We start from the raw sequence: 23,459 nt of genomic DNA, 5'->3' as shown, positions 1-23,459 counted from the left end.
GGGGGAAGAGACACATTGAGGGTGTGGTGTGAGCAGATAATCAAAAGATGTCAGAGACAAAAGGGTCAAAGAGGTGTTGAAGGTGGTGGTCTTTGTCTGAGAAAAGTGCTAATTAAGAATGGAATACAGGATATTCAAAGTACAGCTCTAGTGGGGGTGGGGTGGAAAGACTAAAGGTTTTAGTTTTAGATTTAAAAATAATGGAAATAGGTGGGGAAAGAAGAATCTATATAAATTATTGAAAAAAAAAGCGGGTGGGGGGGGAAAAGAAACGGGGTGGGGATGGGGGGAGGGGGAGTTTAAGATCTAAAGTTGTTGAATTCAATATTCAGCCCAGAGGGCTGTAAAGTGCCTAGTCGGAAGATGAGGTGCTGTTCCTCCAGTTTGCGTTGGGCTTCACTGGAACAATGCAGCAAGCCAAGGACAGACATGTTGGCAAGAGAACAGGGTGGAGTGTTAAAATGGCAAGCGACAGGGAGGTTTGGGTCTTTCTTGCGGACAGACCGCAGGTGTTCCGCAAAACGGTCGCCCAGTTTGCGTTTGGTCTCTCCAATGTAGAGGAGACCGCATTGGGAGCAACGAATGCAGTAGACTAAGTTAGGGGAAATGCAAGTGAAATGCTGCTTCACTTGAAAGGAGTGTTTGGGCCCTTGGACGGTGAGGAGAGAGGAAGTGAAGGGGCAGGTGTTGCATCTTCTGCGTGGGCATGGGGAGGTGCCATAAGTGGGGGTTGAGGAGTAGGGGGTGATGGAGGAGTGGACCAGGGTGTCCCGGAGGGAACGATCCCTACGGAATGCCGTCAAGGGGGGTGAAGGGAAGATGTGTTTGGTGGTGGCATCATGCTGGAGTTGGCGGAAATGGCGGAGGATGATCCTTTGAATGCGGAGGCTGGTGGGGTGATAAGTGAGGACAAGGGGGACCCTATCATGTTTCTGGGAAGGAGGAGAAGGCGTGAGGGAGGATGCGCGGGATATGGGCCGGACACGGTTGAGGGCCCTGTCAACGACCGTGGATGGAAAACCTCTGTTAAGGAAGAAGGAGGACATGTCAGAGGAGCTGTTTTTGAAGGTAGCGTCATCAGAACAGATGCGACGGAGGCTCCTTCCCCCTGCCAGACTTGCTGAGTTTTTCCAGGTAATTCTGTTTTTGTTTTGTTTTGGATTTCCAGCATCCGCAGTAGCTTTTAGCTTTTTGTTTTTATTTCTATTGTCCTAGGACTACCAAAGCCTGACTCAATAAAAGGACTGGATGTTTCATCCCCCTGGAGACAAGGTATTCAGCAAAGAAAGGGAAGGAAAAAAAATCTTGAGGTGAAACTTAGAACAGGGGCCCTAGGTTGTGAAATCTCTCAATTTAAACCCTGGAGTTAGATTCTGGTAAATCTATGCTATACTCCTTCAAGCGCCATTATTTTCTGGGAAAGAATAAAACAAATTCCTTCCTAAAAGGAGATGTGGTGCCAAGAACTGCTCACAGTCCAATGGGTACGGTCTTAAATAGGGATTTATTGCTTCTACCCTCGCTTGTATTCCATTCCTTTAGATATAAAGGCCAGCAATCCATTTTTGATTTTTTTCTGTACTTGTTCATGAACACACAAATTAAAAATATTAAATATATTCAAAGACTCTGCTTCCACCGCCTTTTGAGGAAGAGAGTTCCAAGGGCTCACAACCCTCAGAGAAAAACTTTCTCCTCATCTCTGTCTTAAATGGGTGACCCCTTATTTTTAAACAGTGACCCCTAGTTCTAGATTCTCCCACAAGAGGAAACATCTCCACATCCACCCTGTCAAGACCCCTCAGGATCTTAAATGTTTCAATCAAGTCACTTTTCAACTCTTCTAAACTCTAGTGGATACAAGCCTAGCCTTTTCAACCTTTCCTCATAAGACAACCCAACGGTTGTGGTACAGCAGATAGTAAATGCTGAGCTGTTCAAATCCCAAAGGGAACCTTGAAACAACTGCCACAACTATTTTACAATTTGTATTGATTTTGAGATGTGTGCCTTGAATTCAGTAGTAATAAGACCGAGTCTTATAGGTTTCTTACAAAACTTAATTAAACCTTTATTAATAAAAAAAATCTTAAGCACATCCATAGGTTTACAAATTACTACTATGATAACTCCTAGCTCCCCTACTTAATCTAACTCCCAGTTACACCTCCATTAAGGCAATAGTAAAACAACATAGAATTAAAAAGATCCAGGCAAAGTAAAACGATACCCTGAACAGTCAAATTTAAAGTGAGTTTTCTTTACTTCAGCTCGTTTAGATATCAACTTGAGGCTTAGAGGCTTTTCACACTTGTTCGATCTAAGAATGCCTTCCTCTTACATACAGCCTCATCTCCTTTATACAGGTTTCTCCCTTTTTTAACGTAAATCCCATTGTCCCAATGTGTCTTCTCAAATCTACTTTTCTAATAATAAAACTCTTTCATAGTACCAATTTTAGCAGTAAGCTTTGGGAAAAATAAATACCCTGTTTGGCTTCTTCTAGCTAAGTGTAACATTTCACCACCTCTTTTGAAATTCAAATTATTCTGGTTTATCTAAAAATGCAAATTTTCCCCATTACTCTTCATATTCTAAAACTTTAGCCATGTTTACCTATTTAACATTTCAAACCTAGCTTCTCCTCTGATCATCAAAGCCTTCAGACCAGCTGTCTTTAATTCAATTAAGTCCTCCAACCCCCGCATACACACTCGCAATATTCCTACCTTATAATAAATTCCAATAACATTATGAAAATTTTTTATTTTCCTAACACCACCCATTTCAGGTATTGCCTGGAAGTGTGGTGGAGGCAGGTTCAATTGAGACATTCAAGAGGGCATTAGATGATTATTTAAATAGGAACAGAGTGCAGAGTTACGGAGAAAAGGCAGGAGAATGGCAATAAGTCACAATGCTCATTTGGAGAGCCAATGCAGACTTGATGGGCCGAACGGCCTCTTCCTGCGTCGTAACAATTCTGTGATAGTCTAGTCAACCTTTTCTGAACTGCTTCCAGCGCATTTACATCCTTCCTTAAATAACATTTAACAATAGAATGACATTTTAACGATCTATGTATCTGGACATTCAAGTTTCTACTGCCTGTAGTTTTTCACCATTTAGCCAGCCATAATACCAATTTTATTAGTAATATAAACATATAGCTTGGTATCTGTTAGATAAGCGTTAAGTTTTCACCCCACTTCTTGAATGCTCCATTCAAAAAATACAAATGCATGCTATCTCCCTTACATATCAAAACTAGTACATATCAAAACACCCAGACTAGCTGGCTTTAATCCAATTAAGATACACCCACAGACTAAACCTCTACTTTAAAAGAAAAATATTTTCCAAAATATTATGTACAATAATAGCTTCATGACAACCACAACTCCAATTTCTGTCTGTCTCTCATAACCCTTGACCCCCTTTTTGATCAAAAATCTGTTTAACTCAGCCTAGAACATATTCAATGACACAGCCTCCACTGTTCCCTGTGGAAGAGAATACCACAGACTAATGACCCTGTGAGAGGAAAAAAATTTCCCCTCATCTCAGACTTAAATGGGAGACCCTAATTTTTATGTGTCCCCTAATTCTAGTCTGTCTCACAAGGGAAAACGTCCTTCTGGTATCCACCCTGACAAGTCTCCTTAGGATTTTATGTTTCAATGAGATCACCCCTCATTCTTCTAAACTCCAACAGATACAGGCCCAATCTTTCCTCATAAGATAACCTCCTACTTCCATCCCAAGTATCAGTTGAGTGAACCTTTTCTGAGCTGTTTTGAATGCAATTATATCCGTTCTTCAGTAACAAGACCAAAGCTGTACACAAAACTCCAGATGTGATCTAAGGCCCTGTACAGCTGCAGCAACATTTCTCTACTTTTTTACTCAATTCCCATTGCAATAAATGCCAACATTCCATTTGCCTTCCGAATCACTTGCTGTACCTGCTTTAACAAAATTACTTACCTCAACTGCCGATTTGAAACCAAGGTTCGGAAACTACAGTTTCTGGTGGGCCTCGGGGCTTCTACGTATGCGCCAGTCAGGAACATGCACTGCGCATGCAGAGGGGAAAAAAGCAAAGTCAAGTGGCACGCAACTGCAGGTCAGGTGACCTGACATAGAGCGCCATTAGAAGGATAGTGCCTTAAGGAGCAGGGCATGGAGAGTGGGACAGCGAGAAGTTCCAAAATCAGGGACTGGGACAGCAAGAGGTACCAGGAGGAGGTCCAAGGTAAGGGGCAAGGACAGAGATCAGAAACACATGTTGTTAAATAAAGCTGAGAGAAAGGATCAGAAAAACAGGCTCTGAATTAAAGAGAAAGCTGCGAGCAGCAGACTTGAAGCCAAATGGACTTGAGAAAAGCCCAGAAGATCCGAGAGGGCAGCCAACGGCTGGTGACTCTGTGCTGTGGGCCATGGAGGCAAACGTACCCTTTCGGAGCAATTGTATTCTGCTTGGTACAGCCGGAGGTCGAAATTGTGCTTGGAAGGTGAAGCTTCAGTGGAGGTCCAGAGGAAAGGAATCTCAGAAGGTGAGACTGAAACCTTGGAAGTGGGTCCTTCTTGAAGCTATACAAGTGGGAACGATGTTTGGAGAAAATTCCAAGGTAAGTTCTTCAAACTTGGGAGGTTGGAAACCCTTGAGACAAGTTCGCTCAGAGTGACAGGTTGTTGAGGAATCCATGGAATCTGCTTGGGTCGCATCTGTCATTTACTTTGGAGTGCGGTGTACCTGATCATAGTTCTGCCTGTTAATTCAAATATACCGCATACTCACCTTGAATATTATAATACAGAATAGTCATTATAAGTTGTTTTACCTTTCTGAATTTGTCTTTATCTGCAAAGATATTGCTGGGGTGAAGGAATCGTGAAAATACAAACATAGGAATTAGGAGTAGGATTGCGCCACTCCACCCCTCGAGCCTGCTCTGCCATTTAAAAAGATGATGGCTGATCTGAATGTGACCTCAACCCCACATTTCTGCCTACCCCCGATAACCTTTCACCCCCTTGTTAATCAAGAACCTATCTAGCTCTGCCTTAAAAATATTCAAAGACTCTTCCTCAAAAGGCGGTGGAAGCAGAGTTCTAAAGACTCAACCTTCAGAGAAAAAAATTTCTCATCTCTGTCTTAAACGAGCAACCCCTTATTTTTAAACAATGACCCTTAGTCCTAGAGTCTCCCACAAGAGGAAACTTCCTCTCTGCATCCCCATAGGATCTTATGTTTCAATCAAGTCGCATCTTACCCGTCTAAATTTCACTGGATACCAGCCTAATCTGCCTCATTTTCCTCATAAGACAACCACCCATTCCTGGTATTAGTCTAGCAAACCTTCTCTGAACTGCTTCCAATGCACTTACATATTTCTTTAAATAAGGAGACCAGTGCCGTATGTAGTACTACAGAAGCTGCCTCACTAATGTCCTGTGCAACTGAAGCATAACCTCCCTATTTTTGTAATCAATTCCCCGCACAATAAATTATAGCTTTCCTAATTACCTGCTGAACCTGCATACTAACCTTTTGTGATTCATGCACGAGGACACCCAGATCCCTCTGAATCTCAGAGCTCTGCAATCTCTCACCATTTAGATAATAAGCTTCTTTTTATTCTTCCTGCCAAAATGAAGAATTTCACATTTGCCCACATTATACTCCATTTACCAGATCTTTGCCCACTCACTTAACCTATCTATGTCACTTTACGTCCTCTTCACAACTTATTTTCATATCTTTGTGTCATCAGCAAATTTACAGAATCACAGTGCAGGCGAGGCCCTTCAGCCCATCGAGTCTGCACTGACACGTGAGAAACACCTGACCTACCTGCCTAATCCCATTTACCAGCACTGGGCCCATAGCCTTGAATGTTATGACGTGTCAAGTGCTCATCCAGGTACTTTTTAAAGGATGTGAGGCAACCCGCCTCCACCATCCTCCCAGGCAGCGCATTCCAGACCATTACCACCCACACCAAGGTCCCTTTGTTCCTCAGAACTTCCTAGTGTCATGCCGTTCATTGAATACTTCCTTGTCAAATTACTCCTTCCAAAGTGTGTCACCGCACACTTTTCAGGGTTAAATTCCATCTGCCACTTATCTGCCCATTTGACCATCCCGTCTATATCTTCCTGTAGCCCAAGACACTCAACCTCACTGTTAACCGCCCAGCCAATCTTTGTGTCATCCGCAAACTTACTAATCCTACCCCCCACATAGTCATCTATGTCATTTATATAAATGACAAATAATAGGGGACCCAGCACAGATCCCTGTGGTACGCCACTGGACACGGGCTTCCAGTCACTAAAGCATCCTTCCGTCATCACCCTCTGCCTCCTACAACTAAGCCAATTTTGAATCCAAAATTAAGCAACCATTGCTTCGATCCTTAATCCAAGTCATTTATATAAATTGTAAAAAGAGGCCCCAACACTGATCCCTGTGGCACATCACTCATCATATCCTGTCAACCAGAAAAAGACCCATTTATGCCATCTTTCTGCTGCATGTTAGCTAGCCAATCTTCTATCCATGCCAATATGTTACCCCCTACACCATGAGCTTTTATTTTCTGAAATAACCTTTGATGTGGCACTTGATCAAATGCCTTCTGGGAATCTAAGTACAGTACATCCGCTGGTTCCCCTTTATCAATAGCACACGTGGCTCCTTCAAAGAATTCCAATAAATTGGTTAAACATGATTTTTAATAAAACCATATTGACTCTGCCTGATTGCCTTGAATTTTTCTAAGTGCCCTGCTATAACATCTTTCATAATAGCTTCTAATATTTTCCCTATGACAGATGTTAGACGAACTGGTCTATAGTTTCCTGCTTTCTGTCTTCCTCCCTTTTTGAATAAAGGAGTTATATTTGCTATTTTCCAATCTCAGAATCACAGAACTTTAACTGCACAGAAGGCGGCTATTCGGCCCATCGTGTCTGCACTGGCTCTCCAAATGATCATTATGACTGAGTGCCATTGCCCTACCTTTTCCCCATACCCTTGCACATTGTTTCTATTCAAATAATCATCTTGAATGCCTCATTTGAACCTGCCTCCACTGCACTTCCAGGCAATGCATTCTAGACTCAAACCAGTTGTGTAAAAATTTTTTTCTCACATCACATTTGCTTCTATTGCAAATCGTTTTAAACCTGTGCCATCGCGTTCTTGATCCTTTTACGAGCTATCTTGGTCCTATCTACTCTGTCCAGCCCCCTCATGATTTTGACCATCTCTATCAAATCTCCTCTTAGGCTTCTTCTCTCCAAGGAGAATAGTCCCAATCTCTCCAATCTGTTCTCATAGCTGAAGTTTCTCATCCCTGGAACCATTCTTGTAAACCTCTTCTGCACTCTCTCCAACGTGTTCACATCCTTCCTATAATAGAAACATAGAAACTAGGAGCAGGAGTAGGTCATTCGGACCTTTGAGCCTGCTCCGCCATTCATTCTGATCATGGCTGATCATCCAACTCAATAGCCTGCTCCCGCTTTCTCCCCATATCCTTTGATCCCTTTCGCCCCAAGAGCCATATCTAACTCCTTCTTGAAAACATACAATGTTTTGGTCTCAACTACTTTCTGTGGTAGTGAATTCCACAGGCTCACCACTCTCTGGGTGAAGAAATTTCCCCTCATCTCAGTCCTAAATGGTCTACCCCGTATCCTCAGACTGTAACCCCTGGTTCTGGAATCCCCACCATAGGGAACACCCTTCCTGCATCTACCCTGTCTAGTCCTGTTAGAATTTTATAGGTTTCTATGAGATCCCCCCTCATTCTTCTGAACTCCAGCGAATATAATCCTAACCAACTCAATCTCTCCTCATATACGTCAGTCCCGCCATCCCAGGAATCAGTCAGGTAAACCTTCGCTGCACTCCCTCTATAGCAAGAACATCCTTCCTCAGATAAGGAGACCAAAACTGCACACAATATTCCAGGTGTGGTCTCACCAAGGCCCTGTACAATTGCAGCAAGACATCCCTGTTCCTGTACTCAAATCCTCTGGCTATGAAGGCCAACATGCCATTTGCCTTCTTTACAGCCTGTAGCACCTGCATGCTTACCTTTCGTAAATCCATACTGACTCTCTCTGATTCTGCCACTATTTTCCACGTGTTCAGCTATTAAATCTTTTAAAATGGACACTAGGATGTTCCCCTCTACCAGCGTCAGGCTGACTGGTCTAAAATTCCCTGTTTTCTCTCTACCTCCCTTTTTAAATAGTGGGGTTACATTAGCTACCTTCCAAACTGTACGAACTGTTCCTGAGTCTATAGAATCTTGGAAGATGACCACCAATGCATCCGCTATTCCTAGGGCCACTTCCTTAAGTTTTCTGGGATGTAGATTATCAAGCCCCAGAACCGTACATAATACTCAGTTGAGGTTGAATGATTGTCTTATATAAATTCAGCATAAGCTCGTTCTTCTTGTGCTCTATGCCCCTATTAATAAAACCCAAGATAATATCTTTTATTAGCTGCTCTCTACACCTGTCCTGCTGCCTTCAATGATCTATGCACATATACACCCAAGTCTTTTTGCTCCTGCACCCTCCTCAAAATGTCATCCCTTATTTATATTGTCTGTCCATGCTCTTCCTACCAAAATGCATCACCTCACACTTCTCCACATTGAACTTCATCTGCCACCTATCTGCCCACTCCACCAACTTGTCTATGTCCTCTTGAAGTTCCACACCATCCTCCTCACAGTTTACAACACTCCCAAGCTTCGTATCGTCCGCAAATTTTGAAACTGCCCCCTGCACACCAAGATCCTGATATATATCAGGAAAAGCAAGAGTTTCAATACCGAGCCCTAGGGAACTCCACTACAAACCTTCCTTCAGCCCAAAAAGATCCATTGACCATTACTCTCTGCTTCCTATTTTTCAACCAATTTTGTATCAACGTTGCTACTGTTCCTTTTATTCCCTGAGCAATAACTTTTCTCTGTTGCATGGCACATTGTCAAATGCCTTTTGAAAGTCCATGTACACCACATCAACAGCATTACCCTCATCGACCTTTTCTGTTACCTCTTCAAAAAACTTCAAGTTTAACAAACACGATTTCCCCTTTAGAAATCCATGCTGGCTCTTCAAAGAACAAAGAAAAGTACAGCACAGGAACAGGCCCGTCGGCCCTCCAAGCCTGCGCCGATCATATTGCCCGTCAACTAAAACATTTTGCACTTCCGGGGTCCGTATCCCTCTATTCCCATCCTATTCATGTATTTGTCAGACCTTATCAACCCATATTTTTCCATGTGACTACTAATGCTATCCCGAATAATTGTTTCAATGGAACCTTCCCCAAATCTAGAAAATTTTGGAAAATTAAAACCAGTTTGCATCAACTATCTCACTAGCCACTTCTTTCAAGACCTTAGGGTGAAGTCCATCCAGACCTGGGGAATTGTCAGCCCCACAGCCCAACAATTTGTCAATACCACTTCCCTGATGATTGTAATTTTCCACCGAGTTCCTCCCTCCCTTCCATTTCCTGATTTACAGCTATTTCCGGGATGTTACTCATGTCCTCAATGGTGAAGATTGAAGCAAAATACCTGTTTAATTCATCCACCATCTCTCTACTTTCTGTTATCAATTACCCAGACGCACTCTCCATGGGACCAATGATCTTTCACTTTGTTAACTATTTTATTTAAATATCTATAGAAACTCTTACTATCCATCTTTATATTACTAGCTAACTTTCTCTCACACTCTATTCTTTATATTCTTTCCAATCTTCTGCCCTGCCACCCATATTTGTGTAATGATATGCTTTTTCTTTAAGTTTGATACTGTCTTTAACTTTCTTAGTTAACCAAAGATGGTGTGTCCTCCCCTTGGAACTTTTCTTTCTCATCGGAATGTATACTTTGTGTATTCTAAAATGTCCCATTAAATGTCTGCCATTAAACTTCTATTGACCTTAAGCTCATTTGCCAGTTCATTTTTGCTAGCTCTGCTTTCATGCCCTCATAATTGCCCTTATTTAAGTTTAAAATACGAGTCTTGGACGCACTAGTTTCTCCCTCAAAATGAATGTAAAATTCAATCATATTATGATTGCTGCTACCTAGGGGTACCTTCAGTAGGAGGTTATCAATTAATCCTATTTCATTGCACAATACCAGGTCTAATATAGTATGCTCTCTGGTTGGCTCCAGAACGTGCTGTTCTAAGAAACTATCCTGAAAACATTCTATGAATTCCTCATCCACGCTACCTTTGCCCATCTGAGTTTTCCAGTCTATATGTAGATTTAAATCCCTCATAATTATTGCTGTGCCTTTCTGGTATGCTCCCATTATCTCTTCTTTTATACCCTGTCCTACCGTGCAGTTACAATTAGGAGGCCTGTACACCACTTCTACAAGTGACTTCTTGCCTTTATCATTCCTCATCTCAACCCAAACCATTTCTACATCCTGGTTTCATGGACTTAGCTCATCTCTCTCTAATGTGCTAATGCCGTCATTAATTATATCATTAATTAACCTCTCCACCTTTTCCTAACTTCCTGAATGTCACATACCCATCAATATTCAGATCCCAATCTATGTCATCTAGTAGCCATGGCTCTGTCAGATCGTACTTACTTATTTCTATTTGCAGTCAGTTCATCTGTTTTCTTTCAAATGCTACATGCTTTTAGCTACAGAGCCTTTAGTTTTGTCCATTTATTATTTTTGTCACATCCAGCCTTAACTGTTGATTTACTCTTAGATTTGTACTCTCTGTCTCTTCCTGTCACAGTCTATCGTTTCCCTGTCTCTCTTGCCTTGTCTCTACTCTTTGGTTTACATCTTCCCAAATTTGATCCCTTATCCCTACTATTCAGTTTAAAATCCTCTCTACTTCCCTAGTTAGATGGCTCGCGAAGACATTAGCCCCAGTACAACTCAGGTATAGACCATTCCAAGGTAAAGATCCAACTTTCCCCAATACTGGTGCCAGTGCCCCACAAACCGGAACCCAATTCTGCCACACCAGTCTTTAAGCCACGCATTCATTTCTCTCATCTTATTTGTTCTATGCCAATTTACGCGTGGCTCAGGTAATAATCTAGAAATTATTACCTTTGAGGTTCTGCTTCTTAATTTAGTGCCTAGCTCGTCATACTGACTTATGCAGAAACTCCTTCCTCATCCTGTCTATGCCGTTGGTACCTACATGGACCATGATCACTGGATCCCCCCCTCCCACCGCAAGTTCCTCTCCAGTCCTGAACAGGCAAAGAGAAAGTACGGGTGGTTCATACAAAAAGGAATCCAAAGGTCTTGCATAGGCACTTTGACAAAATATCAAAAAAATGGAAGCAGGATCTTCGGCTTCTCAAGCATGCTTGGCCCCTCAGTAAAAGTATGGCTCATCTTCTAGCTCAGCTGCACCATCCCACACTTTTTAAAAAACATTTGTTCCTGGAATGTGAGTGTCACTGAAGTGAGAGTGACTGCCCTTGACATCAAGGCCACATTTGACCGAGTGTGGCATCAAGGAGCCTTAGCAAAACTGGAGTCAATGGGAATCGAGGGAAAATTCTCCACAGATTGGAGTTATACCTAGCACAAAGGAAGATGATTGCGGATGTTTGAGGTCAATCATCTCAGTCGCAGGGCATCCCTGCAGGAGTTCCTCAGGGTAGTGTCCTTGGCCCAACCATCTTCAGCTGCTTCATCAATGACCTTCCTTCCATCATAAGGTCAGAGGTGGGGATGTTCGCTGATGATTGTACAATGTTAAGCATCATTTGCGACTCAGATACTGAAGCAGTCCATGTCTATGTGCAGCAGGACCTGGACAACATCCAGGTTTGGGCTGACAAGTGGCAAGTGGCATTTGCACCACACAAGTGCCAGGCCATGACCATCTCCAACAAGAGACAATCTAACCATCGCCCCATGACATGGCATTACCATCACTGAATCCCCCACTATCAACATCCTGGGGTTATCACTGACCAGAAACTGAGCTGGACTGGCCATATAAATACTGTGGCTACAAAGGCAGGTCAGAAGCTGGGAATTCTGAGGCGTGTACCTCAACTCCTGACTCCTCAAAGTCTGTCGTGAGATCATAAGAAAGGAGGAGTAGGCTATTCATCCCATCAAGCTTGCTCCATTATTCAAAATGATCATGATTGATTTTACTGTGGCCTTAACTCCACTTTCCTGCCTCTCCCCCATATAACCCTTAACTCCCTTGTCAATCTAAAATCTGTCCAACTCTGTCTTAAATATATTCAATGAACCAGCCTCTCCCAGAGACAGACAGCAACACCTGCAAGAGGAGAGAGGAGGATCTAGATACAGACATCAGCACCTCAAAGTGCAGGAGAGAGGAAGACATGGAGAAAACAGCAGTTAAAAGAGTGGGAGAGAAGAGAACGCAGAGGCAGACAGCAGCACCTAAAAGAGCTATCCAGTTCAGCCCAATCCATGGCTTCAGAGCAGACCAACCATGTTCTAAGATGTCAGAAAGAATGTGCAAGGTTACAGGGATAAGGCAGGGGAGTGGGATTAGGTAGAATGTTCTTTCAGCGAGCCAGTGCAAACTCGATGGGCCGAAGGACCTCCTCCTGCACTGTAAAGATTCTGTGATTCTGTCACAGAAAACAGGGATTTGATCGAGTGGTAGGCATTTTTCTCATTCATCTTTCAAAATTTGGGTAATTTTACTAATTGTAAGGTTTTATTAGTAGTAGTAAGGGTTACGAATAATAGTAAGGCTTACTAGGTTGGTTGGTAAGTACTCCGATTTATCTTAATTAGGGAATTTCAATTGGGAAAAGTAGAACATTGATTGAAATAAAAAGAATATAAGCAGAGGCAGGACTAGAAACATTAATTGAAATTTAATCAGTAAAACGATTAATTAATTAAATCTTATAAAGATGGCAGGGCATATGACGTGTGGCATCTGCAAAATGTCGGAGTTCGTGGACACTTGTGTGATCGAAGACAAACACATCTGCAGTAAATGTCTGCGGCTAGAGGAACTTCTGCTTAGAGTCACTGAGCTGGAGGCCAAGCTACAAATACTGCAACACTTGTTTTTTTATTCATTCATGGGATGCGGGTGTCACTGGCCAGGCCAGCATTTATTGCCCATCCCTAGTTGCCCTTGAGAAGGTGCTGGTGAGCTGCCTTCCAGGACTGCTGCAGTCCATGTGGTGTATATGCACCCACAGTGTTGTCTGGGAGGATTTTGACCCTTTGAACATGAAGGAACAGCGATATATTTTCAAGTCAGGGTGGTGTAGGGCTTGGAGGGGAACTTGCAGGTGGTGCTGTTCCCAAATATCTGCTGCCCTTGTCCCTCTAGATGCAAGCAGTCGTGGGTTTGGAAGATGCAGTCTGAGGAGTCTTGATGAGTTCCTGCAGTGCATCTTGTAGATTGTACACACTGCTGCCACTGTGCATTGGTGCTGGTGGAAGTGAATGTTTGTGGATGTGGTGCCAATCAAGTGGGCTGCTTTGTCTTGGATGGTGTTGAGTTTCTTGAGTGTTGTTGGAGCTCCACTCATCCAGGCAAGTGCGGAGTATTCTATCACAGTCCTGACTTGTGCTCCTAACCTTAACCCTTAGTTCTGTTGAAGGGTCATGAGGACTCGAAACGTCAACTGTGCTCTTCTCCGCCGATGCTGCCAGACCTGCTGAGTTTTTCCAGGTATTTCTGTTTTTGAGATGGTGGGCAGGCTTTGGGGAGTCAGGAGATGAGTTACTCACCGCAGTATTCCTAGCCTCTGACCTGCTCTTGGAGCCACAATATTTACATGGCTGATCTGGTTCATTCTCTGGTCAATGGCAACCCCCAGGATGTTGATAGTGGGGGATTCAGTGATGATGCCATTGAATGTCGAGGGCTGATGGTTAGACTCTTGTTGGAGATGTTCAGTGCCTGGCACTTGAGTGGCACAAATATTGCTTGCCACTTGTCAGCCCAAGCTTGGATATTGTCCAGGTCTTGCTGCATTTGGACATGCTTCAGTATCTGAGGAGTCAGGAATGGTGAACATTGTGTAATCATCAGTGACCATCCCCACTTCTGACCTTATAATGGAAGGAAGGTCATTGATGAAGCAGCTGAAGATGGTTGGGCTGAGGACACTACCCTGTGGAACTCCTGCAGTGATGTCCTGGAGATGAGATATTTGACCTCCAACAACCACAACCATCTTCCTTTGTGCTAGGTATGACTCCAGTTTTGCTAGGGCTCCTTGATGCCACACTCGGTCAAATGCTGCCTCGATGTCAAGGGCAGTCACTCTCACCTCGGGAGTTCAACTTTTTTGTCCATGTTTGAACCAAGGCCCTAATGAGGTCACAGGCTGAGTGGCCCTGGCCGAACACAAACCAAGCGCCAGTGAGCAGGTTATTGCTAAGCAAGTGCCCCTTGATAGCACTGTTGATGACCCCTTCCATCACTTGAACGACAGTCGAGAGTAAACTGATGGGGCAGTAGCTGGCCGGGTGGATTTGTCCCGCTTTTTGTGTACAGGACACACCTGGGCAATTTTCCAACATTGCCAGGTAGATATTAGCGTTCTAGCTGTACTGGAACAGCTTGGCTAGGGGCGCGGCAAGTTCTGGAGCACAAATCTTCATTGCTATTGCCGATATGCTGTCAGAGCCCATAGCCTTTGCAGTATCCAGTGCCTTCAGCCGTTTCTTAATATCACATGGAGTGAATCAAATTGGATGAAGACTGGTATCTGTGATGCTGGAGATCTCAGGAGGAGGCCAAGATGAATCATCCACTTGGCACTTCTTGCTGCAGATTGTTGCAAATGCTTCAGCCTTATCTTTTGCACTGATGTGCTGGGCTCCCACATCATTGAGGATGGGGATATACCTGGGGCCTCTTCCTCCAGTGAGTTGTTTAATTGTCCACCACCATTCATGATTGTACATGGCAGAACTTCAGAGCTTAGATCTGATCCGTTGGTTGTGGGGTCGCTTAGCTCTGTCTATCACTTGTTGCTTACGCTGTTTGTCACACAAGACCAGCACTGGGGTAGAAGGGAGCTGTTATGGTGAGACAAGCTTCACTTGAATGGTGCTGGGACCAGTGTCCTGGCAAATCGAATAACTAGGGCTGTAGACAGAGCTTTCAACTAAATAGGGGGGGGGGGGGAAGAGTTCTGGAGAGATGATACGTAGGCTTACAAAGCAAAAGAATTTGGCAGCATTGCAGGGCAGCCATTTAAGCAATGATACCCAGAGTGTGACAGGAAGGGACAAAGTGTACAAACATTAAAAAAACAGCAGCAAATAGGGTCAAGGGGCGGAAAAAATGATGAAAAGGCTAAATTAATGGCTCTTTACTTAAATGCATGGAGTATTTGGAACAAAATAAATGAATTAATGGCACAAATAGAGGTTAATGGGTATGATCTTACAGCCAGTGCAGAGGCATGGTTACAAAGAGATCAAAGCTGGCTACTAAATATTCAGGGGCATGTGACTTTTCAAAAGGATAGGCAGGAAGGAAAGGGTGGTGGGGTAGCTTTGTTAGTACTAGATGGAATAAGTACGACAGCAAGGAATGATTTTGGATCGGAGGATGTAGAATCCATATGGGTGGAGTTAAGATATAACAAGGGGAAGACGACACTGGTGGGAGTAGTCCATTGGCCCCCTAACAGTATCTATGCTGTAGGACAGAGAATAAATCAGGAGATAATGAGGGCATGTAAAAAAGGCAGTACATTAATCATGGGCAACTTTAATCTTCATGTAGATTGGGAAAATCAAATTGGCAGAGCTAGCCATGAGCAAGAATTCATAGAATGTATTAGGGACAGTTTCCTAGAATAATATGTTATGGTTCCAACCAGGGATCAGGCTATTTTGGATCTGGTAATGTGTAATGAGGCAGGGTTAATAAATGATCTCAGAGTAAAAGATCCCTAGGAAACAGTAACCATAACGTGGTAGAATTTAGCATTCGGTTTGAAAGTGAGAAACTTGGGTCGGAAACAGCTGTGCTAAACTTAAATAAGGGTAATTACAAAGGAATGAGGGCAGAGTTGGCTGGAGTGGACTGGGAAAGGAGTTTAGCAGAAAAGATGGTTGATGAACAATGGCAGACGTTCCTCTTAGAGGGTAGGTAATCTGTGGAATTCTTTACCACGGAGGGCTGTAGAGGCTGGGTTGTTAAGTATATTCAAGACTGAGACAGACAGATTTTTAATCAGTAAAGGAATCAAAGGTTATGGGGCAAAGGCAGGAAAGTGGAGTTGAGGGTTATCAGATCAGCCATGATCTCACTGAATTGCGGAGCAGACTTGAGGGGCTGAATGGCCTACTTCTGCTCCTACGTCTTATGGTCTTAGTCCTGTGTTGTAGCTTCACCAGGTTGACACATCATTTTTAGGTATGTCTGGGGCTGTTCCTGGCATGCCCTCCTGCATTCTTCATTGAACCAGAGGTGATCCCTTGGCTTGATGATAAAGGTAGAGTGGGGAATATGCCGGGCCATGAGGTTACAGATTGTGGTTGTATACAATTCTGCTGCTGCTGATGGTCCACAGTGCTTCATGGATGCCCGGTTTTGAGTTGCTAGATCTGTTCGAAGTCCATCCCATTTAGCACAGTGATAGTGCCAACATGATGGAGGGTATCCTCAATGTGACGACAATTTCTTCTCCACATGGTGGTCACTCCTACCGATACTGTTATGGACAGATGCATCTGCAACAGGCAGGTTGCTGAGGATGAGGTCAAGTATGTTTTTTCCTCTTGTTGGTTCCCTCACCACCTGCCGCAGAACCAGTCCAGCAGCCATGTCTTTTAGGACTCGACCAGCTCAGTCAGTTGGGGTGCTGCCGATTCACTCTTGGTGATGGACATTGAAGTCCCCCACCCAGAGTACATTCTGCACCCCCAGTGCTTCCTCCAAGTAGTGTTCAACATGGAAGATTACTGATTCTTCAGCTGTGTGTGGTGCAAAGCGGTTATGTGGTAATCAGCAGGAGGTTTCCTTGCCTACGTTTGACCTGATGCCATGAGACTTCATGTGATCCTGAGTCGACGTCGAAGACTCCCAGGGCAACTCCCTCCGGACTGTATACCACTGTGCCGCCAGCGGGATAGGGCGTACCCAGGGATGGTGTTGGTGGTGTCTGTTCAGATGTTAGCTTGAGTAGTCTTGACACAGCTCTCCCAATTTTGACACAAGCCCCCAGATGTTAGTAAGGAGGATTTTGCAGGGTCAACAGGGCTGAGTTTGCTGTTGTTGATGCCGGGTGGTCCGTCCGGTTTCATTCGTTATAGACTTTCTAGTGATTGCGATACAACTGATTGGCTTGCTCGGTCATTCCAGAGGGCATTTAAGGGTGAACCACATTGCTATGATGTGATCTAGAGTCACATGTAGGTAAGTATGGTAGATTGCCTTCCCTAAAGGACATTAGTGAGCCAGATGGGTTTTTATGACAATTGACAATGGTTTCATGGTCATCATTAGACTTTTAATTCCAGATTTTTATTGAATTCAAATTCAGATTCGAACCCGGGTCCCCTGTGCATTACCTTGGGTCTCTGGATTACTAGTCCAGTGACAATACCACGACACCACTGCCTCCCTCTGCGAGGGGGAAAGTTACCTGGATACTTTGTTCCAGTAAGTGGTTTATACCCTTTTGGATATAGCCATCTGTTTGGTCCATGATCAGGGACAGGAGGGTGTGACTGCGAGTGAGGCATGTTTGAGGACCGGGAAGGTAGAAGAAATGGAGGAGCCTCAGCTCTTGCAATTGTCCAACAGGTTCAAGGTTCTTGCAGCCTGTATGAATGAAAGTAGGGGCTAAAGAATGGATGAGTGAACTGACCAAGGCACTATTGTAAAGGAAGCAATTCAAGCGTGGCGGGGAGTTTACAGAAATATAGTGGTAGCAGGAGACAGTAAAATCAGGGGTATATAGACATGGCCTCTGCAGCTGACAGCTGAGAGCCAGGGCTTGGGACTTCTCCTTTGGGCTGGAGAGGAACTTGGGGTGTGAGGGGGAGAATCCACTTGTCTTGGTTAACATAGGTATCAATGACAGAGTTAGGACTAACAAAGAGGGTCTGTTTACAGAGTATGTGAAGCGAGGGGCTAAATTAAAAAGCAGAACATCAAAGGGAATAATCTGGATTATTGCCTGAGCCACAAGCAAATTGGAGTTGAGTTAATAAAGTTAGAGCTAAAGGCTGAAAGATTGGTGTGGGAGAACTGGCACCAGTGCTGGGAAAGTAAGAGTTGTACATTTGCGATGGTCTTCACTTGAATCCTGCTTGGACCAGTGTTCTGGCAAGTCACATACCTAGGGCAGTAGAGAGGGCTTTAAACTTAATAATGGGGGCAAAAGATCAAGTGAGGGAACATGTGATTAGTTCAAGAGAGGACAAGGCAAGGAGGGACAGAGAAAACAAGAAAAGAGGTAGAGAGAAAACAGTGAACTACAGGCCAGTTAGCTTTACATCTGCCAGCTAGCCTTACATCTGTTGTTGGGAAAATGCTGCAATCTATTATTAAGGAAGCCTTAACAATGCACTTAGGAAAGCATGGTATGATTAGAGCTAGTCAATATGGTTTTACTGATGGGAAATCCTGTTTGACAGGTTTATTCGAGTTTTTTGAAGATGTAACTACTAAGTTGGATAAAGGCGAACTGGTAGATGTAGTATACCTGGATTTCCAAAAGGCATTCAATAAGGTGCCACACGAAATGTTAATAGGCAAGATAAGTGCTCATAAAGTTGGGAGTAATATATTAGCATGGATAGAGGATTGGTTAATGGATAGAAGACTTAGAGTGGGCATAAATGGGGCTTTTTCAAGTTGGCAGGCACTGAATAATGGGTGTGTCGCAAGGATCAGTGCTGGGACCTCAGCTATTTACTTTCTATATTAATGGCTTACATGAGTAAGTTTGCAGATGATACCAAGCTAGGTGGAAAGATAAACTGCGGGGAGGACGCAGAGACTGCAAAGAGATATAGACAGGTTTAGTGAATGGACAACAGGATGTCAGGTGGAGTACAATATAGGGAAGTGTGAAGTTATTCACTTTGGTCCTAAGAATAAAAATACAGAATATTTTTAAAAAGGTGATAAACATGTAAATGTTGATGTTCAAAGAGATGGGGGTGTGCTTGTCCAAGGAACCAGACAAACATATGAATTAGGAGCTGGAGCAGGCCACTTGGTCCCTCCAGCCTGCTTGGCCATTCAACAAGATCATGGCTGATGTGATTGTAACCTCAACTACACGTTCCTGCCAACCCCTGTTGACCTTTCACTCCCTCGTTTATCAAGAATCTATCTAGCCCCGCCTTTTGAGGAAGAGTTCCAAAGACTCATGACCTATGAGAAAAATAATTTCTGCTCATCCCTTGTCTTAAATGGGCAATCCCTTATTTTTAAAGTGACCCTTAGTTCTAGATTCTTCCACAACAGGAAACATCCTCTCCACATCCATCCTGTCAAGACCCCTCAGGATCTTAAAGATTTCAATTAAGTCGCCTCTTACTTTTCTAAATTCCAGTGGATACGAGCCTAGCCTGTCCAGCCTTTCTTCATAAGACAACCCACCCATTCCAGGTATTAGTCTAGTAAACTTTCTCTGAACTGCTTCCAATGCATTTACATCCTTCCATAAATAAGGAGACCAACACTGTACACAATACTCCAGATGTGGTCTCACCAATGCACTGTATAACTGAAGCATAACCTCCCTACTTTTGAATTCAATTCCCCTCATAATAAACAATAACATTCTATTAGCTTTCCTAATTACCTGCTGTACCCACATTTTAGACTTTTGTGGTTCATGCACCAGGACACTCAAGTCCCTCTGAATCTCAGGGTTCTGCAATCTCCCACCATTTAGATAATAAGCTTCTTTTTCATTCTTTCTGCCAAACTGGACAATTTCACATTTGCCCACATTATACTCTATTTGCCAGATCCTTGTCCACTCACTTAACCTATCGCTTAACCTTTGTCGCATCTTTATGTCTTCTTCACAACTCACTTTCTTTGTGTCATGAGCGAATTTAGCAATCACACCTCCCTTCATTCAAGTCATAGAGGTCAACAGCACAGAAAAAGGCCCACCGAGTCTGCGCTGGTCAAACAAGTATCTCACTATTCTAATCCCATTTTCCAGCACTAGGCCCATAGCCTTGTATGCCCCGTAAGGTAGCGGGGCATTGCAAGTGCACATCCAAATGCTTCTTAAATGTTACAAGGGTTTCTGCCTCTATCACCCTTTCAGGCAGTGAGTTCCAGATTCCCACCACCCTCTGCATGAAATAATTCTTCCTCATATCCCCTCTAAACCTCCTGCCCCTTACCTTAAATCTATGCCCCCTGGTGATTGGTCCCTCCACCAAGGGGAAAAGCTCCTTCCTGTCTACCCTATCTATGCCCCTCATAATTTTATACACCTCAATCATGTTCCCCTTCAATCTCCTCTGCTCCAGGGAAAATAACCCCAGTCTATCCAATCTCTCCTCATAACTAAAACTCTCCAGCCCAGGCAACATCCTGATAAATCTCCTCTGCACTCTCTCGAGTGCAATCACATCCTTCCCATAATGTGGATTCCAGAACTGCACGCAATACTCTAGCTGTGGCCTAACCAGCGTTTTATACAGTTCCAGCATAACCTCCCCGCTCTTATATTCTATGCCTCGGCTAATAAATGCAAGTATCCCATATGCCTTCTTAACCACCTTATCTACCTGTCCCGCTACCTCACGGGGCTGGTGGACATTTACACCAAGGTCCCTCTGATCCTCGGTACTTCCCATTCATTGTGTATTCTCGTGCCATGTTTATCCTGCCCAAGTGCATCACCTCACACTTATCCAGATTAAATTCCATTTGCCACTGATCAGCCCATCTGACCAGCCCGTCTATATCCTCTTGTAATCTAAGATTATCCTCCTCACTATTTACCACCCTACCAATTTTTGTGTCATTTGTATAAATTGTAAAATGTTGAGGCCCCAGTGATCCCTGTGGCATACCCACTCATAACATCCTGCCAACCAGAAAAAGACCCACTTATGCATGTTCTGTTTGTGTTTCGAATTCCACATTCCCATCTACCCCCGATGACCTTTGATTCCCTTGTCTAACAAGAATCTATCTACGATAAAATCAAAATACTGCGGTTGCTGGAAATCTGAAACAAAAATAGAAAATGCTGGAAAAACTCAGCAGGTCTGACAGCATCTATGGAAAGAGAAAAACAAAGTTAACTTTTCGAGTCCATATGTCCCTTCTTCAGAGCTGAAGAGAAATGGAAATGTGATGAAATTTACACTGTTTAAGAGGGGTGGGGCAGGTGGAGCTGGATAGAATGCCAGTGACAGGTGGGGACAAAGGGGGGATTGACAAAGATGTCATGAACTAAAGGACAAAGAGAGTGTTAAAGGTAGTGTTTAGTGCTAAAAAAAGTGCTAATAGTGGCGAAAAGGTAAGAAATCAGAACGTGATTACAGCAGAACAAGGATAGCATTGTGTGAAAGAACAACATGGAACAAGTGACAGATGGCCCTGTAGGGGATGGGGTGGGGGAGGGGTCGGTGGCAGGAAAAAAGGATAGAAAATGGGATAAAACAATGGATAAATGAATAAAAACAAAACAAGTGGATGAAAAATAAAAACAAATGTAGAAGAAAGGGGATAAAAAAGCAGGTGAGGATGGAGGAGAGAGTTCATGGTCTCGAATCTATCTACCTCCATCTTAAAAATATTCAGTGACCTCACCTCCACAACCTTCTGAGACAATGTTCCAAAGTCACACAACCCTCTAAGCAAAATAATTTCTCCTCATCTCTGTCCTAGAAGGTCGACCCTTATTTTTAAAACAATACGCCCTAGTTCTGGACTCACACACAAGAGGAAACATCCTTTCCACATCCAAGCTGTCAATACTGTTCAGGATCTTATATACTTCAACCAAATTAATAAATTTGATTGAAATTTTCGAGGAGGTGACTAGTTGTGTAGATGAGGGTAGTGTAGTTGATGTAGTCTACATGGACTTCCAGTAAGGCTTTTGACAAGGTCTCACATGGGAGACTGGTCAAGAAGGTAAGAGCCCATGGGGTCCAGGGCAATTTGGCAAATTGGATCCAAAATTGGCTTAGTGGCTGGAGGCAGAGGGTAATGGTCGAAGGCTGTTTTTGTGATTGGAAGCCTGTGTCCAGTGGCATACCACAGGGTTCAGTGCTGGGTCCCTTCCTATTTGTAGTGTACATTAATGATCTAGATGAATGTAGGAGGTTTGATCAGTAAGTTCGCAGATGACACAAAAATTGGTGGTGTGGTAAATAGCGAGGAGGAAAGCCTTAGACTACAGGACGATACAGACAGGCTGGTCAAATGGGCAGAACAGTGGTAAATGGAATTTAATCCTGAAAAGTGTGAGGTGATGCATTTTTGGGAGGACTAACATGGCAAGGGAATACACGATGAATGGTAGGACCCAAAGAAGTACAGGGGACCAGAAGGACCTTGGTGTACATGTCCATAGATCCTTGAAGACAGGAGGGCAGGTAGATAAGGTGGTTAACAAGACATATGGGATACTTGCCCTTTATTAGTCAAGGCATTGAGTCCAAGAGCAGAGGGGTTATGATAGAGCTGTATAAAACGTTAGTTCGGCCACATCTGGAGTAGTGTGTGCAGTTCTGGTCGCCACACTATAGGAAGGATGTGATTGCACTGGAGAGGGTGCAGAGGGGATTCACCAGGATATTGCCTGGGCTGGAGCATTTCAGCTATGAAGAGACACTGGATAGGCTAGGGTCGTTTTCCTTGGAGGAGAGAAGACTGAGGCGGGGGGGACCTGATTGAGGTATGCAAAATTTTACCCTTAACAGAGGTGTCAATTATCAGGGGCATAGATTTAAGGTAAGGGGCAGGAGGTTTAGAGGGGATTTGAGGAAACTTTTTTTTCACCCAGAGGGTGGTTGAAATCTGGAACACACTACCTGAGGTAGAGGTAGGAACTCTTACAACATTTAATAAGTATCTAGATGAACACTTGAAACGCCATAGCATACAGGGCTATGGGCCAAGTGCTGAAAAATGGGAGTAGAGTAGATAGGTGCTTGATGACCAGCGTGGATACAATGGGCCAAACAGTCTGTTTCCGTGCTGTAAAACTCTATGACTAAAATCCAGTGAAAACAAACCCAGTCTGTCCAGCCTTTCCTCATAAGACAACCCTCTTATCCCAGGTATCAATTTTGTAAACCTCCTCTGAACTGCCTCCAATGCATTTACATCCTTCCTTAAATAAGGTCGTCAAAACTGCACACGATGTTCGAGGTGCGGTCTCACCAATGCCTCGCTAAGCATAACATCCTTACTTTTATATCAATTGCCCTCGTAAT

At 43.6% G+C, this 23,459-nt stretch overlaps 1 protein-coding gene across 1 annotated transcript in view; it reads right to left on the bottom strand.

Annotated features, from left to right (window-relative positions):
* nup155 (nucleoporin 155) overlaps positions 1-23,459 on the bottom strand; it is a 276,126-nt gene that overhangs the window by 101,442 nt on the left and 151,225 nt on the right. The gene's annotated exons all lie outside the window — the stretch shown is intronic.

Source organism: Cetorhinus maximus, chromosome 2 (genome assembly GCF_964194155.1).
Source record: "Cetorhinus maximus chromosome 2, sCetMax3.hap1.1, whole genome shotgun sequence".
Lineage (NCBI taxonomy): Eukaryota > Metazoa > Chordata > Chondrichthyes > Lamniformes > Cetorhinidae > Cetorhinus > Cetorhinus maximus.
The sequence above is the reverse complement of the archived record's forward strand: the minus strand, read 5'-3'. Positions and strand labels throughout refer to the sequence as shown.